This window comes from Protopterus annectens, chromosome 7.part0 (genome assembly GCF_019279795.1).
Source record: "Protopterus annectens isolate FY-2018-M chromosome 7.part0, PAN1.0, whole genome shotgun sequence".
Lineage (NCBI taxonomy): Eukaryota > Metazoa > Chordata > Ceratodontiformes > Protopteridae > Protopterus > Protopterus annectens.
Genome location: NC_056739.1, coordinates 1,625,155,344 through 1,625,171,542, shown reverse-complemented (window position 1 = coordinate 1,625,171,542; position 16,199 = coordinate 1,625,155,344). Strand labels below are relative to the sequence as shown.

At 40.7% G+C, this 16,199-nt stretch overlaps 1 protein-coding gene across 5 annotated transcripts in view; it reads left to right on the top strand.

Annotated features, from left to right (window-relative positions):
- The window catches only part of PRKCD (protein kinase C delta), a 2,080,121-nt gene that overhangs the window by 1,123,009 nt on the left and 940,913 nt on the right, over window positions 1-16,199 (top strand). The window lies entirely within an intron of this gene.

The window sequence follows — 16,199 nt, the reverse complement described above, 5'->3', positions numbered from 1 at the left end:
ACTGCAGTTTTGCAGGGCATGTTAGCAGCTCCCAATGCTTTATGATTTTGCCAACCTCCCTTTCCCTTTGCTTTGGGATTCTACCCACAGGTTATGACTGCAGCAATGTGAGATGAAGAACATAGTACAGTTTTGTACCTACCATAAATGTAGATGTTCGAAGATCCACATTGCTGCAGTCCAATTTTCCCTCCCTCCTTCCCCACTGTAGTTTGAGGTGGTTGTGTGGTTTGGGTTGTAGTTATGGTTTGTACATGAGTGGTTGGATGTTTTTTGGCTATGGCCTTTCGTTTTAGGGCCTTCTGACATCTGGAGCAAGAAAGACTGAGGATATGACGTCGGTCATGCGCTTTAGTACTACGGCGTACTGACGTCAGATCTAAGCGCCATGACCGACGCCAGCCTAACACTTTGGTATTCGGGCCGACCGAGGACAGCGGACTACCCCCACAGGTTATGACTGCAGCAATGTGGATCTTCGAACATCTACATTTATGGTAGGTACAAAACTGTACTTTATGGTGAATACAAAACCATAATATAAGATTCCACAGCATCTCAGAGGACATAAAGCCACAACTGTTAAAAACACCTTTGAAAAAAGACATTGTCCTCTGCCGAGGTTCTCAAAAAAACTGGAAGAGATAGGCAAACTAATGCAAGGATGTAAGCAGATGTTCTTACTACCCATGGGTCATCCTTTTAATCCAGGGCTATTTTTGTTTTGAGAACTCTTTGGTAAGTCAACCAAAAAAATCTTCTGAAAAATAGTTCAAAAAGAAATGGCAGGGTAACTAAAAGGAAGATAATTTCAACATACAATAAAAGTGGCACTACAAAAAAATTCAGAGCTTGAATTTTGGTCCCACAACAGCAGAATAATTTTTCAAGACCATGTCCCTCCTGTTACTCACCCTAGTAAACAACCATACTTTTTCTCAGTTGAAAAGAGGAGCGAGGAACCCAGCCTTACTGCAATATTTAACCTATTGGGAAACCTGCAGATAAGGATATTGTATTAACAGGACTTCACTTTGATAAAGATTAAAAACAAGTCTTCTAGTCTTATAATTTTGTAGACTGAGAAATCATTCTTTCAAGTAAGATAAATAAAATCGATAGATCTGTGTCAGGGGGCCAAGAATAAATTAAGATGTCATTGGCATAAAAGGAGATCAGCACTTTTGTCTGGTTAGCTACATATTATGTTGTATAAAGAATGGCAACAGCCAGTGGCTCCACATATGTATTGAAGACACCAGGGAGACAGGGGCCACCCCAGTCTTGTACTCCTGATAGGTAGGAGTCAGGTAATTCTGTTCATATTTTTGCCCTGTGATGGGGCATTATGAGTCCATGCCTTACCTCTGTCATTGGCACATCACCTCTACTATGCCTCTTCTCTACCCTGGCCTAGCATGCCCTCTGCTATGGTCTCTGGAATACTGGCAACATAGTGGCAGATCACCCGGAGGGGGGGACATTCACCTCACAGACAGTCTGAGATCGAACCTGGAATATATGCAGTGGTGCTAGGCCTAAATTCCATCTGCCCACAATATGACACACACTTCTCAATCCGACCTGTATCCCTAATGGCCAAAGGAGAGTGAATGGGCCAGCTGGATATCTGGGGATTAAGAACTGATGCCTAGTGGGAGCTGGGCAAAAGACAAGCCTACCTCAGTGATTCTCTAATTTGTAATCAACCTTCAGCAATAAGAACATTGAAACAAACAGAACAATCCACAAGGGGCCTAGTGGTTTGAAAAGGAGGCAGTAAATACTTATCCCGCACATTACCTTAGCAGTTTTGCATATTTCCCTGCTTCTAGGTGTATTTCTTGCAAGACTGGGGTATTCTTAAATAAGTTACATTTCTATTTTAATTGGGTTGTTCAGGCCATTAATAATTCATATTAAGATATTCATTAAAAGGAAATAATGCATCCTTCCTTTTCCATTTTCTCCAGCCTAAACCTTGCCATTTATGGGATGTAGCTATATGTGTGTGTGCATGTTTCCTATAAACACAGAAATAAATACACCCCCCTTGAAAATATATGAGAACAGATAATCATGTCAGAAATCTGACTTTGTAATGTGAAATTGCAGTATTAAGGTTTGCAGCGCAACCTCCTCCCGAAGTTCAGGAAAGCATTTAGAAAGCCTGAATTTCATGTTCCTCATGATTTTGTGGCTTGCTGAATAATTTCCATGACCTTTGTCTTTCAAATTGTCCTGCTCTTCTGATGTCTGCAGTGTAATGTTGAATGTAGGACATGGATCTAAGAAGGTATGATTTTCTAGACCTTTAAGTATACCGTGTAATTTGTATATAACCTTATTATTTTTAATTTACACTTTTCAGAACTACCCTAAATTTAGAAGAGACCTTTCTAGTCTCTCTAGAATAATTATTTTCAGTAAACACTCTTTGGTCTCCCACTAAGCACAGATTTTACAGAGGCTAAAAGGTCAAAAGATTTCGCTCCTTTATTGTAAATGACTCAAGCTTTATGATAATATGCCTTAGTTGCATTGCATCTCCCTATGTTCCTAGCTGAAGCACATACTGAGTTCTCTTAATCTTGATAGAAGACTCCAGGAAACCTGACCTCCAGGCTAAATGCTGCTGTACAAATCCAACACAATCTGGATTCCATGTACTCATCCTCTCTCACAATTGGGAGTTTCTTCCTTCTCTCCGTTTTTGCAATCGATTTACCTAACCTGTAACACTTCTGTCTTGGCTTCCACATAGCCAGTCCTTCCTTCAAGGAAGTATTTTCATGCTGCAGCTGAAGGATAGCATCAGAATACCCCATTAATGCCTAATCAGTTTTCACGATTCTTAGTGGCTAATGACAAAATATAATCATCTAATTTAACTTTAACCTTCTGATTCTCTTGTTTAGTTTTTGTATTTCATGAAGAATCAGGTCCAGACTTAGAGCCCTCTTGTGCCATTTCAGAATCTGTATGCATGTCTGTTCCAAATGTCTGATAATTTAGTTTTCTATCCAGGTCTGTGCAATTTTCAGGAGACACTACTGATTTTAGTGTATAAGCAGACTTCTTTTCAGACAGTTATGTAAGAGAAAGCACCGCATATTAATGGGAGCAGTCAAAAGCTACGCTTTTCTTTTAAACACCTTTATTAAAATATTACTTAAGAGATAGGCACACATAAGTTAATAGAAAAGAAACCATATTAACATTTTTCTATTTACGCACATTATATATCATGAGTTTTCTTTCATTATAACAATGGTCTCAGTCCAACATTACTTAAATTACTCAATTTCTACCTTCTAGTAAACCTCACTCCTCCTGAACATTATTCTGCATGTATTCTTCACACAAATTCCACGTATTTCTTTGCAATTTGCAACTTCTGTTTTCTAAAGATCCTTCTTCCAGTTTTTTATGTCTTTTACAATATTCAATACTTCAAACACAGTTGGATTAGATTTTTATTTTAATTTTCTAGTAATAGCTTTTTTGGCAGGCAACAGAATTAAACTTAATAAGGCCTTACTGTGTATAGCCAATTCAGATCCTGTGTCCCAGCTCAACAGAATAATTTCCTTATTTATAGCCATTTGCTGCACCCGTATTTCTGACACAGTACTCTGCAAGAAATTTTTAAAACCTGTTGACTCATTACACTCCCAAAAACATGTTTCCAGTTACCTCTTTCTTCCTCATCACACCTCCAACATTTGCTGTCTATCTGAGGAAAAATTCTTTGGAGTCTGTTTGGGGTATAAAATATGTATGTAAACACTTCCAAACAAAAATCTTAAACCTTATGGACTTTATTGCATACTTGGGAGCCAAACATATGTCCTTCCATTGTTTCCTTGTAAAAATAGCTTTTCCAGTCTCTCTTCTCGGTCTTTTCTAAAATCCCCTGATTGGTTCTTATAGTTATAGTGCAATATTTTATATGCCCTACTAATTATCCCCTTTTTAACAGCAATTTATATTCTAGAATGCACTAAAGACTCAACCGTAGGAGCTATTTCACTTCGGACTCTCTTGTCCCTTTCTGTTTTTCTAAACCCTGATATGAAGGCCTGATAGGGAGGGCTTATCTCTAAACTGCAGTCCAAACTTCGACTTGGCCTCATTACTCTCTTACCTTTCCCTCTTTAGTTATTTGCTCCCAGTACCTTGGTTCCATTGCCACTTTTCTCCAGTAAATTCCAGCCTCCTCTTGTTTATTTTCTGTACCCCTACTTGCAGTAAGCCTTATCGGCAAATTCTCCTTTCTCCATTTATGTATTGGCTTAGTTCTTAGAGCATTTTCTGCAACATTATGACTATTCTGTATGGTGGTGGTTAGTGTTCTTAAGGATCTACATCCAAAATCCCACTCTCTCATTTCTTGAACCCCACTTCCCCCTCACTTTATCATTGTCCTTTTCCACATTGAATTGTAACCTTCTCCTTGCTTTGTGTACACATGAATACATAAATACAGACACACACACACACGCACACACACACGCACACACACACACACACACACACACATATATATATATATATATATATATATATATATATATATATATATATATATATGGGATCCAGTCACTACAACAAATTTACGTTTCAATGAAACGTAAAATTTGCTAGTTCACTTCTGCGAAAGTGCATTTTGTCGAAAATGCACTTTCATGGGAATATCAAAATAAAAAAAAATAGTAGTTATAAAAACATGCAGTTTGCATGTCATCTTAGTTGTACATCAACTGTAGTGCGATCTCTGAATGAGAATATTAAAGTAGGGCGTGTGGGGAGTGCAGGGGGGCTTGCTCCCCCTGCAAAATATGTTTTTTGTGGGTTTGTTGTTTATGATAGGGATCCGGTAAGTATACTTCAGCAAAAGTGCAGTTTCGTAGAAGTGCACTTTCGCTGAATTGGGGATCTACTTTTCTTTTTCGAACAAGTGTATTTTCAACGAAGAAAAGTAGATCCATATATATATATATATGTGTGTGTGTGTGTGTGTGTGTGTGTGTGTGTGTGTGTGTGTGTGTGTATGTATATATATGTATATATATATATATATATATATATATATATATATATATATATATATATATATATATATGTATATATATAAAGCCTTAACTGCATAGATCTAAAATATTCCTTGAGAACAGGTAATCCCAACCACCTTGTTCTATTGGAGGTCAACTTATCCCACTTAACTCTTCCTGTCTTCCCCTCGCAGATACATTTCTTCAGCTCTTTATTAAATATTATTTACAGTTTTTTTTCTGGTTGATAAAAATATGTCTGACCTGTATGTAAAACATTTTCATTGCTTGTATCTTACTATTTCCATAAAAAGATCCTCCAGTTTCTCAATTTTTATATTACTTTCTGTTTAGTCTCTTCTCGCATTTTATAGCTGCCATAATATAAGCCTTTTTAATCCATGCTTCTAAATGCTTCATCTTATATCCTCATAAATACTGGTACAGTAGAGTATTCATTAACCAGAACTCGAGCAACTGGCAATTTTGATTGGCTCGTATGTTGGTATATGAGCCAATCAAAAATCGCAAAGTAGAGCCTCTTCTGTTCAGTGTGAGAGTTTACAGTATTGCTGAACCAAGTCATGAGCACAATGTATGGCTATTTCCTTTGATTTATCTTCATTAACTTTATATCCTGAAAAGAGATGAAAGTGTCTCAAAATGTTCCACAAAGATGTCCTTTTCTGGATGTATCAAATACAAAATAATATCATCTGCAAATAAAGCCATCTTTTCTTGATTGTCATACCAGTTATATGCTTGATTTTCTGAGTCCCTTGTTTTCTTTGCCTGTGGCTCTAAATATAAAACAAATAAAGGGGAAAGAGAATATTCCTATGTTTAAACAGAACTTATTAGAGAGGAACCCTCCCACTATAATTCTTGCTGCTGATCCTTCATATATCCTCCTGATTAACCTTAGTATCAGGGAATGCAAATGCTTCCATTGCTGTACCCATATTAAATCCCAGCTTACTCTGTCAAATGCTTTATCTGCATCAAGACACCAACGGCAGCAGTATTTTCTTGCATTCTGCTTCCCTCTGGATTGTCATTGTTCTGTTAATGTTGTCAGATTTTTACCTCCGTTCCACAAAAGCACATTGACCCATATATATCAGTTTTGGAACTCCTATGCCATTCTTTTAGCTAGTATAGACATAAACACTTTATAATCATGGGTCTGTGTGAGTGCAGATCTGATGGTTCTTTACCCTATCTGAGTAATATAGCCACCATAGCTTTCTTCCAAGATACTGGTGCTTCCCTTACTTTTAAAATATTATTAAACAAAATCTTCCAGATCTTTATCACTTTCTTCCTCCTTAACTTCCACTCTTCCATAGGAGTATTGTCTGTTCCTGTAGACGTCCCTGTAGATTATCTCATCTCCTCCTACTTAACTATTAATTGTTGACCCCCTTCTTCCTCTAATCTTAGCTTAATTAAGTCTTATTCCATAAATATTTCCATTATTGCACTTTCTTGGTTTCCACATTCCCCTGCTTTAAACAAACATTTCTGAAATATATCTAATATTTCTGTAGGATCTCTAGATATTTTTCTTGTCACAGGCATCCTAAATTTGTCAACAACATTTTCTGCTTTCTGTTTGCTAAGTCATTGTGCTAAAAGAGTTTGTGTTCTTGAGCTGTCATCAAAAAATAATTCTTAACAGCGACCTTTCTATACTCCTGCATATTGTACAGAACTCCCTTGTTTTCTCTTCAGCACTCTGCATGTGCTTCTGTTTTTTTTTCTGTGAGATTCACCTTCTTCGACAGTATTTTAACCTTTGTCAGCCCCTCAAAATAATTACTATTCTTAACCGTATCGCTTTCTCTTGTATTTCTACCCTATTTTTAAACTCCATTTTCATTTTATCTCACTCACCGTCTGTTCCTTCTGAAGAAATTTCTATCTTTCCTAATAATGTTCAAATAAATTTCCACTGCACATCCCTTAAATTGCTTTGTTTTTAACAGGTGGGTAGGAAAGTGACAGTCTCATTTTCACTTCATTATCCTGCATTTTTATCTTAGTTCTTATCTGTGTAGTATTTGAAATAATTATTGGATATGTGTTGAAGCTTTCAATTAATAGGTTCATAGATTAGTACTAGGCTAACTGCCCTTGTGAGCCATTTTAAGCCTAGCCAATTATCCCCCTGTGAGATTCAAACCCTGTACCTTGTGTTTGTAAGGCAAACACCTTAACCATTAGGCCACCCTCCCAACCCCAAAATAATCAGCCCTGCCAAGTCTTGAACCCAGGACCCTATATACTAGAGTCAGAGACCATACCACTACATCATCTGAGCATAGACATTTTTTCTGTAAAATGTAATTTCTATCCAGCCTACCCCAGTCCTTGTACCTTGGGAAATGATATGCAAATTTCATCTGAGTTCCTACTACTGAATTCATGTCTTCATATCAAATACTTTCATAAATGTCTTCAGAAATCTATCTGTTATATTTTACCTTCTATGTCCCTCTAATACAGCCTCACTATTGCAAATCGAGTTCCAGTCCCCACCTATAAGTAATATTCCTTGCTGAAAGCTGACTTTTTTTGTACAAAAAAACACACACACACACACACACACACACACACACACACACACACACACACACGCACACACACACACATCCCCTCTTAACATAGAACAAACACACAAAATTATGTACATTTTCAACAAATGATACTTAGCCTTCCAAATAGGAATAAGTGCCTCAAATCAACAGCTGCACCCATAGGCATAACTTAATCTAAAATTAAAGTTGCCTGTGCTAAAGCGGTTGCTACAGTCTGTGTTCCCACTTAGACTGATTGCTGTCTGTTCGTTTCTTATCTCCATTCCCTTTTCAGATGTGAAAAGCATCTTGTATGCTTTAACATTAACTTTTAGCCCTAAGAAAAGGTGCCATGGATGCCTTTAAATAATACTTCAGTTAAGCACCGTTTTATTAATAGCATTAAGGTATTCAGGCTTATTGGGAGGCTACTTTTATTCACTTCCCTTAATTTCAAACTTTACACTGAACTGCTTATTATACCTTTAAATTTTGCCTTTCCCTCAATAAAGAATGCCAAACTCTCAAGATTAATTGCTTGCACCTGCAAATAGCTTATCTCTATGTAAAAGTAGACAGCAGTGAGAAAAAAGCAGCTCTGCTTCACATGAATTGGCAGCTTATTCCAAACATGCGGCAGTCACTTGGAGACAAATCTGTCCCTCCAGCATGTCCTATTCAAGGCACAGGCCATATTTAGGTCCCTGGAATTGGGTAGCTTTACTCCCGTTTGATTTATGGATGTGCAGCAGATTCATTAGTTATGGGTTGGAGATTGCTCTGTAAGCCAGGCATATGTCTCCCCTAAGAAGTCTGTATGATCCAGAGTATAGTGTCACGGACTTTAGTCAGTCTGTGTAAGGGCACATGGTAGAGTCCCATAGAAACCTGTGAGGTCTCACCAGTTGCTGCAGGTACTTTGTATGGTACATGTCAAAAGGGGTGTTATACTCAATTATGGGTCTGATTAGTAATGGGTATAGAGGGGTAAGAACCTCCTTTGCTCTAGAGACCTTCCTTACTACAATATACACATGGTGGTCAAAGTTAAGGTCGCAGTCTACTTGTGTTGCCAGATCCCTTACCACTTCTTTGGTACATAGGGTATTGTTACTTTTTTAGTGTGAAGGGACATTGTTTTTACCAATGGGAATAATGCATTTCTTTGCATTTGGTTTGAGACTGCAACTAAGATACCAGTCTTTGGTCTGCGTAAGACCCTCCTGAAGTATACTGACATCATTTGGGGATTCAATAAATGCACCCAGTTTAAAGTTGTCCACAAACTTTGTCAGCCACAGACCCTTAGTTTTGGCCTGGATTTTTAAGAAGTATATAACAAACAGTAGGGGGGCCCAGCACTGACCCTTGTGGCACCTCACTGGTGATAAGTCTGCTGGTTGATGTGGAGTCACCCACTTTGGTAGTGTGTGACCAGTTTGTAAGCCAGTAGGCAACCCATCTTACAACAAAGGGGTTTATATTCAGTTTGCTAAGTTTATCAGTAATGCCCGAGTGTGAGATTGTGTCAAAGGCCTTTGCCAAGTCGAGATATGCTGTGTGCACAGAGTTGCTCTCGTCGGTGTCTCTGGTCACATTTTTGAAGAAATTCACCAGGTTTAATGGGCAAGAGCTACCCTTGTCAAAGCTGAATTGAGTCAGATCCAGGGTTTGGGGATCACCTGTCTCTTTATCTGTGAGATCCATGATATTACATTCCATGGCCTTATAGATGAGGCTGGTCAGACTTATGAGTCTATAAATGTCCTTCTATTCCTATGTTGCAGTATTCTTGGTGTGAGATTTTTCACCTCAGGTGACCCATACATTGGCTCCTATACAAAAGCTTCAGCTTGGCTGTTATGTGGGACATCACATGTAGGGCCGTAAACTAAGGACCTTAAATGTGACGTCTGCATGCACAGACCTCAGAACTTTTCAGCCACAGACAACAGCCACATTGTGTCCTTTGCTCCTTCTCTGCAAGACCTCTTAAAGGTAAGTACCCCATTGGGGTTTTCTTCTCCTTTAAATTCTAGCTAAAGCTTGGTTTGTTGTAGTAATCTTTAGCCGATGTCAGCAAGAAAGGGCAAATGCCAATGCGGGTACCAGTTACCCCATAAAGACATGCACGACCACTGGGTTTTTTGCTTAGGCATGGAGCACGATCACAACTCTTGCTCTGTCTGCCAATCTTTCATTCCTAAGACCCTACGCAGCCATCTAGCTGCACTTAATCTCTACCTGGAAAACCAATGGCTTAAAAAATTAGCTCTTAGGATGGATCCAGTCTCGGAGGCCTCGACTGAACCTCCGCAAAAGGTGGCCACATTTCTTAGGCCCTCTTCCTCTGCTGGTCTGCTTTTGGACGCCCCGCCAGCTACCAATTTAGGAGTTGATGGATGTCCAACAGACCCGTCAACTTCTACAGTAACCTTTGATGAAGCCACTTCACAGTTGATTACCTGCACGCCCCCGAAGCCAAACCATCAGCTACCGCTGAGGTCAAGGGGGAACCAGACACTGCTGGGCCTCTGTCCAGGATTCCGACACAGCTACCCATCGCAGGCATGCAACTCCAGGTCTACACCTAAGTCTACCCCAGTCAAAAAGAAACAAAAAAACAAACATCTGGCTACACCCACCAAAGGCCTGCCAGATTGACAGTCCTTTACCTCATTCTTAATGCAGGCTTTTCTGGCTCTTAGGTCTTCAGCCTCTTCTCCAGCTACTCTTCCTCTGCTTAGCCCTAGGCCTGCCTCTGTCTCTTCTCTTCCACCGCCTACCTCACAGGATAGGAAAGAAGAGCAAGAGACCTATTATTCATCTTCTGATGAATCTGTTTCTTACACTTCCCAAATAGCCTCTCCTCAAGAGTACTATTCATCAGATGATGAATCCTTTGAAGGAGACTCCCCCCCCCACCCCCAGAGGATATTACCTTTGGTGAAACCATAACCAAAATGAAAGAATACTTCAAATGGGACACCTCACAAATGATACTCAAAAAAAGGCATTTTTAGCTTTTACAAGTGGAATCTCCCTCCCCTTCTGCCATTTCACCTGTCATACCTGCATATTTAAATGCCTTTTCCCCAGCTTCAAAGACACCAGGCCACATTTGTCGGACGAAACCCAGCCCCAGGTGGGACCTACCTCATCCAGACACAGAAGAGGGGCCAGAAGACAACCCCCTACCAGGTCATCTGTCTCTCAGCCTCCCTCTAGACAGCCCTTTCAAGACAGAGGAGGCCCCAACAATGCATGACTGCCTTGCCCTCCTTCCCCTTTCCACCCACCTCTCCCACTGCCTTCTCTTTTGGAAAACCACAGACAAATGGGTTCTGGCTATTATTCAAAAAGGATACTTCCTGTCCTGGAAAGAAAGACCACACTTAAGGGGTGTCCCCCGCCAAAAATAAATCAAAGACACCTCTTCCCATAGGTTCTGACAGACCTTCTGAACTTGAGCACCATAGAACCTGTCCCTAAAGGACAGGAAGGAAAGGGCTTCTATTCAAGACTATTTCTGGTCACCAAAAAACATGGACCATGGAGACCTATTCTAGACCTTTCCTTCTTAAATCTATTCTTAAAAGTGCCCACCTTCAGAATGTTGTCCCTACCAAATTTACTCCCTGTCATACCTGCCCAAGCTTTCATGTCCACACTCAACCTGAAAGAAGCCTGTCTGCACATAAATTCTACCCTGCTACAGAAAACTTTTACATTTTTCTGGACCCTCCTATCATTTCCAATTTACTTCATTGCCCTTTGGTTTGACCACTGCCCCCAGAGTGTTCACAAAATGCCTGGCACCTACCATAACCTATTGCAGAACACATGGGGTTCAGAATTATCCCTACCTAGTCGACATCCTGATCCTTGCAGACTGCAAGGAAACTCTGTTAGTCCATCTAGAGTTCACCCTCAACTTCCCAAAATCCTCCTTGACCCCAGAACAAGACAAAATATTTCTGGGTTGCAGGATCAAAACAGACATAATGAAAGCCTTTCTTCCCCAAGACAAGGTCGGCTCCCTGACCTCCCACTTTAAAACCCTGCTACAGACCCAGAAAATAACTACAAGGCAATTCCTAAGGACCCTGGGTCTAATGGCTCCCACCATCCCCATGCTACCACTAGCCAGAATGCACATGCAAAAGCTGCAGTGGTATCTAAAAAATGTTTGGTCTCAGCACCAACATCCTCTAGAGCAAGAAATCACTCTGCTTAAAGTCAGAAGTACAATGGTGGATTCAGCAAGTCCAGCTGAATCCGGGCCTTCCGCTGCAGCCTTCTCTCCCAAACCAGTTTATGCATACAGATGCTTCAGACTCAGGATGGGGAGCCACAATGGCAACCTACAGGGTCCAAGCAAAGTGGCACCCTTCCTTAAAGAACAAACACATCAACATGAGGGAAATGACAGCAGTCCTTCTGGCACTGAAAGTCTTCATTCCACTCCTACTACCAGGTGTTCTCCAAATAATAACAGACAACACAGTTATGTGGTACCACAACAAGCAGGGAGGAACAAAAGCGTACCACCTTTGCAGATTAACCTTACTAATATGGGACCTAGCCTCTCGACACAACTTGCCCATGCAGTTATCCTACATCCCCTCACAGGACAACAAACAGGCAGACCTTCTCAACAGGACATCCTCTCCATAGCACGAATGGATGCTGGACAGGAATGTCTTTCTAGACATTCTCCGCCAATGGGGCACACCTGAAGTAGACTTGTTTGCCTCCCTCCAGAACAGACAAATTTAGACCTTCTGCTCCAAGACCTACTCCCCTCTAGCTTGGAGAGTAGATGCATTCAGCATTTCTTGAAGGGAAGGTTTATATATACCTTTCCTCCATTCCCACTAATTCAGAAAGTCCTCCTGAAAATCAGGAGAGACGAACCAAAAATCTTGTTGGTGACCCCCTATTGGCCAAGGCAGCGCTGGTTCCCCCTACTTCTCAATCTATCCAAGGGCAGTTACCTCAAGTTACCCCACAAGGTGGACCTTCTGACACAACAAAAGGGAACCCTCATCCACCCACACTTGCAGATGTTGTCACTGACACTGTGTGTGATAAACTTCTAATTTCCTTCAGGCACCACTGCTCAGAGTACATGCTTTCAGTCCTGAGGGAAGCCAGGAAACCTACTACAAGAAAATCTTACTTAGCTAAATGGGAGAGATTTTCAAAATGGTGTCTGGACAAGGGCAGGGATCCATGCATTGCAGATAAAGGGCGGACTCTCTTACTCTTCAGTGAAAGTCCACCTTTCAGCTGTCTCAGTCTGCCTGCCACTAGACTTACTGTGAAGCTATTCCTAAAAGGGGTCTTACACATCAGACCTCCAAGAAAACCCATCCCACCACCTGGGACCTGAACTTCATCCTGGTAAAACTAACCCAGTCTCCATTTGAACCTGCTGGTGTGGCTATTTTGCAATTGTGCACATGTAAGACAGTGCTGCTAGTGGCCATATGGCCTGTCCCCCCCATACACTACCTTCCACAAGGACAGGGTAACACTAAGAACTAACCCTTCCTTTATGCCGAATGTGGTCAATGATCTGTCCTTAAACCAATCTATTCATCTTCCTACCTTCTACCCCTCTCCCACCAATTTCAGTGAGAGAATAGTCCACTCCCTGGATGTACACAGTAGACAAAACAAAATCCATTAGAAAATCTAACCAACTGTTTGTTTCCTTCCACCCCAGGGCCCTGGGCAAGGCAGTCTCCAAACAAACCATCACATGTTGGATTAGGAAAGCCATTTGCCTATGTTGTTCACACATGGCAAAAACTCCCACAGGGAGTTAAAGCTCACTCCACCAGGACAGTGGCAGCTTTCAAAGCCTTCTTAAAAGGCCTGAACACCGCTTCCATACTAGAAGTAGCCACATGGTCCACCATTCGCACTTTCACCAAACACTACAAGTTAGGCAATGTCTCCAGAGCACGTGCAGAATTTGTCAGGGCAATCCTGCAGAGCTTTGTGGAATCAGCCTTTTCTACCTCCACCCTTCCTTCCAGCTAAGCTGTGGTACTCTCCCACACCAAAAATACTGCAACATAGGAATAGAAGGACATAGAATAGTTGTGTAGAATCTTACCATAACCATAGATGTCCTTCTCTTCCATGTTGCAGTATTCCTTCCCACACACCAAAAAACCCCTTATCCTTTCTCTCTCATTTCCTGATAGCTTTAGATCTCTTGGAGACTATACCCTGTCCTGTGACCAATGTAACCACATAATGGCTTCTTGACCCTATAACTGACATTACTGGCTACTCCCTCCTGCTGAGCCTTCAAGTTCTGAGGTCTGTGCATGCAGATGTCACATTTAAGGTCCCTGGTTTATGGCCCTACATATGACGTCCCATGCAACTACAACAGCCAAGCTGAAGCTTTTGTATAGGAGCCGATGTACGAGTTGCTGAGGTCGAAAATCCTACACCAAGAATACAACATGGAAGAGAAGGACATCTTTGATTATGGTAAGATTTTACACAACTATTCTTTCCCTGGGTCTGTTGCTAAGCAGTCTTTGTGGAGGCAAATAACTGTTGCTGTTATCCAGTCCACAGGAACAAAGCATGTGGATAGGCTATGATTGAATAAGGTACTTAATGGTGATGCTAGTTCATGTTTTCTGTTTGTTTAGAAGACAGATTGGGATGCTGTCTGGTCCCATAGATGCTGTGTTTTTTGCCTTAGACAAGGCTTTAATGACCTACTCATTGGATATGTGGGGGGGGGGGGTTCAGGACAAGGTTTATGATAAGTTTGGAGGGGATAGGGTAGTGAAAATTTCACCAAATCTGTCCGCTAGTCCACTAGCAGGTTTGTTATCTCTGCGGCATCAGTGTGTGTGATACCGTTGGTCACTAGCTACCGTTAGTACTAGTACGTAGTTTCTACGTATGTAGCTGTAGAAGGCCTTGTGGTTATCCTTGGATATGATTGCTAGTTTTTTCTCTCAAAATTACCCTTAGAGAATTTGACATGTTGTTTTATTTGCCTGTTGAGGCTGAAGAGGGTGCTTTTCCATTGTTGGGGCCTCACCCTAGTTTTCGTAGACAGCAACTTTCTGCGTTTGTTGTAAAGTTTCTTGATGCTGGATGTCCACCAGGGTGGCTTGTTTTTACTTGGGTCTCTGGCTTTGATTCTCTCTGGAACAGCTGTGTGTATACAGTTATATAAGTGACTGTACAGGGCTTCAGTGCAAGCTTTGGTGTAGTTACCACTTCCAGCTGGGGTGGGGCTTGGAATGTATTTATACCTTCCCCTAGGAGGATATAGTTTGCCTTGGTGATGTTTTTTAGTTTGACTTCGCCCTTTGTGAGTTCTGGTGTTAGTCCGAAGGTGACTGATTTGTGGTCAGATTTAACAGAGGGTCCGACAGTTGCTGTGGTGTGTTTGTTTGCCATGTTAGTGAGGACCAGATGTAGTACGTTTGCTCCTCTTGTTGGAGTTTAAAACGTTTGTTCCAGGGCATTTGAGTTAACAAAGTCGAGAAACTTTTGCACATGTGAGTTAAGACTAGAGCAGGTTTCCTATTGATGGTGGGATAATTGAAATCCTGTGACCAGAGTGTTTGGCCATATTTGGATTGACTCTAGTTTGGTCAAGTAGGCCTCGTGAGCATCATGACTCATGGAGAGGGAGCTATAACTAGCTATGACTTGAATTGGGCTCTTACCCACAATAACGCTGTAATTACATCAAAAGGTGCTTCAACAAAGTATTAGTTTAAGGGTGTGCAGACACAACAAAGTATTAGTTTAAGGGTGTGCACATTTATGCAACCAGCATATTGTACATTTTTTGTGTGTGTGGTGTCTGCATGTCCTCCCCGCGGTCGAGTGACATTTAAAGACATGCAGGTAGGTGCGTGTGTGAATGGGTGTGCCTTCTTTGAAGGTTGGGCATCGGGCTGGCAACTCAGCACCATAAAAAATCCACTGCAGTCATTAGCAGACCGGAGTTCCACTGTGGCGACCCCTAACTGGAAAAAGCCGAAAGACATTAGTTTTTATATTTTTCAATTGAATTGTACAGGTTTTAGGTCACATTAAATGTGGGAAAAGTTTTTAAATGATTTATTGTGGTCTCATTTTTGATATCACAAAAGCCTGGCATTTTAACAGGGGTGTGTACACTTTTTATATCCACTCTACAAGTGTTTACAAGACAGATTGTGTATGTATATTTACAGGCTCAGTGGAAAAGTGTTTTCTTTGCATCTTTACCAGTATACAGCACTTATAAATTACTAGTTAAGAGGATTTAAAATGTGCATACATCAAAATTCTGTTTTAATTGGATTTGTTATAGTTTTCATATCTACATGTTAACATGAAACTACTTCCTGCAGTGGATGTAGCGAGAATTTTTATATGAATATCCATGCAGGGTGCAGATAAAGTGCTTATCAATGCCTGGCAAATTAAATGCTTTAAAAAATTACATAGTGTGATCTAGATCAAAATCTTTTAACAATAGTTTTGGATTTCTTTTCTTCAGTATCACATAATTTATTGCAACTAT